The following is a 3,739-nucleotide window of genomic DNA, read 5'->3' as shown; positions in this document are numbered from 1 at the left end:
ACATGTGTCATAGCATTGCTGGAAAAATTAAAAGTTGGAATACATACCTGGGAATTACTTATATAAATTATATCTATACTGTGCAATAGTAACTGTCTTAAAAATGACATGAGTATAAATACTAATTTGGAAGATGTTTATACATGTAAAAAGAAAACAGTATAGTAGGTATTATATGATCTCATATTATTAAGATATTTGCAGTGCTTACTTTGACAGCACATATGCTAAAATTAGAATGATATGGAGAAGATTAGCATGGCACCTCTGCAATGATGACATGCAAGTTTGTGAAGCATACAATATTTTTAAAACACAATGAAGTACAAAGTGACACTCTGAAGCAACCACATAAACAAGTCTGCAAAATAACCAGCTAACATCATCATGAGAGGATCAAATTCACGTGTAATAATATTAACCTTAAATGTAAATGGGTTAAATGCCCCCAATTAAAAGACACAGATTGGCAAGCTGGATAAAGAGCCAAGACCCATTGGTATGCTCTCTTCAAGAGACCCATCTAATGGGTCAAAGACACACGTAGGCTCAAAATTAAGGGATGGAGTACAACTTACCAAGCAAATGGAAAACAGAAAAAGCAGGGGTTGCAATCCTAGTTTCTGACAAAACAGACTTTAAACCAACAAAGATCAAAAAAGACAAAGGAGGGCACTACATAATGGTGAAGTGTTCGATTCAACAAGAGGAGCTCACTATCCTAAATATATATGCACCCAATACAGGAGCACCAAGATTTATAAAGCAAATTCTTAGAGACCTACAAAGAGATTTAAAATCCCACACGATAATAGTGGGAGACTTTAACACCCCACTGTCAATATTAGACAGATCATCATGACAGAAAATTAACAAAGATATTCAGGACCTGACCTCAGCTCTGGATCAAGTGGACCTGATAGATATCTACAGAACTCTCCACTCCAAATCAACAGAATATACATTCTTCTCATTGCCATACAGTACTAACTCAAAAATTGATCACACAGTTGGAAGTAAAACACTTCCCAGCAAATGCAAAAGAACTGAAATCATAACAAACAGTCTCTCAGACCACAGCACAATCAAATTAAAACTCAAGTTTAAGAAATTCACTCAAAACCACACAACTACAAGGAAATTGATCAACCTACTCCTGAATGACTCCTGGGTAAATAATGAAATTAAGGCAGAAATCAAGAAGTTATTGGAAACTAATTAGAACAAAGAGAAAATGTACCAGCATCTCTGGGACGTAGCTAAAGCATTGTTACAAGGGAAATCTATAGCACTTAATGCCCACATCAAAAACCTAGAAAGATCTCAAGTTAACAATCTAACTTCACAACTAAAATAACTAGAGAAACAAGAGCAAACAAACCTCAAAGCTAGCAGAAGATAAGAAATAACCAAGATCAGAGTAGAACTGGAGAATATAGAGACACAAAAAAAAACCTTCAAAAAATCAACAAATCCAGGAGGTGTTTTTTTTTAAAAAAAATAATAATAAAATAGATAATACTAGCTAGACTAATAGAGAAGAAAAGAGAGAAGAATTAAATAGATACAATTAGAAATGATAAGAGGGCTATCACCATTGACCCCACAGAAATACAACCAACCATCAGAGATTACTATAAATAGCTCTATACACATAGACTAGAAAATCTAAAAGAAATTGATAAATTAATGGACACATACACCCTCGCAAGACTGAACCAGGAAGAAGTAGAATTCCTGAATAAACCAATAACAAGTTCTGAAATTGATGCAGTAAGAAATGGCCTACCAACAAAAAAAAAGAAAAGCCCAGGACCAGATGGATTTACAGCTGCATTCTACCAGAGGTACAAAGAGGAGCTGGTACCATTTCTTCTGAAATTATTCCAAACAATTGAGAAGGAGGGACTTCTCTCTAACTCATTTTATGAAGCCAGCATCATCCTGATACCAAAACCTGGAAGAGATACAACAGCAACAAAAAAGAAAATTTCAGGCCAATATCTCTGATGAATGTCGATGCAAAATTCCGCAATAAAATACTGGCAAACCAAATTCAGTAGCACATGAAAAAGCTTATCCACCAGGATCAAGTTGGCTTCATCCCTGGGATGCAAGGTTGGTTCAACACATGAAAATCAATAATGTGTTTCATCACATAAATGGAATTAAGACAAAAAATACCTGATTATCTTAATAGATGCAGAAAAGGCCTTCAATAAAATTCAACAACCTTTGTATCATAATGAAAACTCTCAATAAACTAGGTATTAAAGGAACATACTTCAAAATAATAAGAGCCGTATATGACAAACACACAGCCTGGAAGCATTCCCCTTGAAAACTGGCACAAGACAAGGATGCCCTCTCACGACTTCTATTCAACATAGAAGTTCTGGCCGGGCAATCAGCTTCCAGCTAAAAAAAAAATAAAGGGTATTCAAATAGAAAGAGAGGAAGTCCAATTATCTTTTTTTGCAGATGACATGATCCTGTATCTAGAAAACTCCATTGTCTCAGCCAAAAAGCTTCTTAAACTGATAAGCAACTTCAGCAAAGTCTCAGGATACAAAATCAATGAGCAAAAATCACTAGCATTCCTATGCATCAAAAACAGGCAAGCAGAAAGCCAAATCACAAATAAACTTCCATTCACAATTGCCACAAAAAGAAGAAAATACCTAGAAATACAGCTAACAAGGGAAGTGAAGGACCTCTTTAAAGAGAACTACAAACCACTGTTCAAAAAAATTAGATCAGAAAGGACATAAACAAATGGAAAAACATTCCACGCTCATGGATAGGAAGTATCAATGTTGTAAAAATGGCTATACTGCCCAAAGTAATTTATAGATTCAATGTTATTCCCATTAAACTGCCATTGACATTCTTCACAGAATTAGAGAAAACTGTTTAAAAATTCATATGGAACCAAAAAAGAGCCCAAATAGTCAAGACAATCCTAAGCAAAAAGAACAAACTTGGAGACATCACACTACCTGACTTAAAACTATAGTACAGGGCTACTGCAAACAAAACAGCATGGTACTGGTACAAAAACAGAAACATACACCAATGGAGCAAAGTAGAAAACTCAGAAATAAGACTACATACCTACGACCCTCTGATCTTTAACATACTTGACCGAAACAAGCAATGAAGAAAGTATTCCCTATTTAATAAATGGTACTGAGAGAACTGGCTAGCCATGTGCAGAAAATTGAAATAAGACCCCTTCCTTACACCTTACACAAAAATTAACTCCACATGGATTAAATACTTCATTGTAAACCCCAAACTATAAAAACCATAGAAGAAAATCTAGGTAATACCATTCAAGACATAGGCATGGACAGAGATTTCATGACAAAAAGACCAAAAGCAATTGCAACAAAAGCAAACATTGACAAATGAAATCTAATTAAGCTAAAAATGCTTCTGCACAGCAAAAGAAACTGTCAACAGAGTAAACAGACAATCTACAGAATGGGAGAAAATATTTGCAATCTATCCACCTGACAAATGTCTTATTTCCAGAGTCTATAAAAAATTAAATTTACACACAAAAAAACAAACCCATTAAAAAGTGGGCAAAGGACGTGAACAGACACTTCTCAAAAGAGGACATTCATGTGCCCAAAAAAAACATGAAAAAAGTTCAACATCACTGATCATTAGTGAAATGTAAATCAAAACCACAATGAGATACCATCTCACACCAGTCAGAATGGCAATTATT

At 34.8% G+C, this 3,739-nt stretch overlaps 1 non-coding gene across 1 annotated transcript; it reads left to right on the top strand.

Moving 5' to 3' along the window:
- Positions 1–203: 203 nt before the first annotated feature.
- LOC112627177 lies at positions 204–310 on the top strand. The gene has a single exon (XR_003120044.1). It is a non-coding gene; the product is annotated as a U6 spliceosomal RNA (small nuclear RNA).
- Positions 311–3,739: the final 3,429 nt, after the last annotated feature.

This window comes from Theropithecus gelada, chromosome 6, assembly GCF_003255815.1.
Source record: "Theropithecus gelada isolate Dixy chromosome 6, Tgel_1.0, whole genome shotgun sequence".
Classification (NCBI taxonomy): Eukaryota; Metazoa; Chordata; class Mammalia; order Primates; family Cercopithecidae; genus Theropithecus; species Theropithecus gelada.
This window is presented reverse-complemented; position numbering and strand designations above follow the sequence as displayed.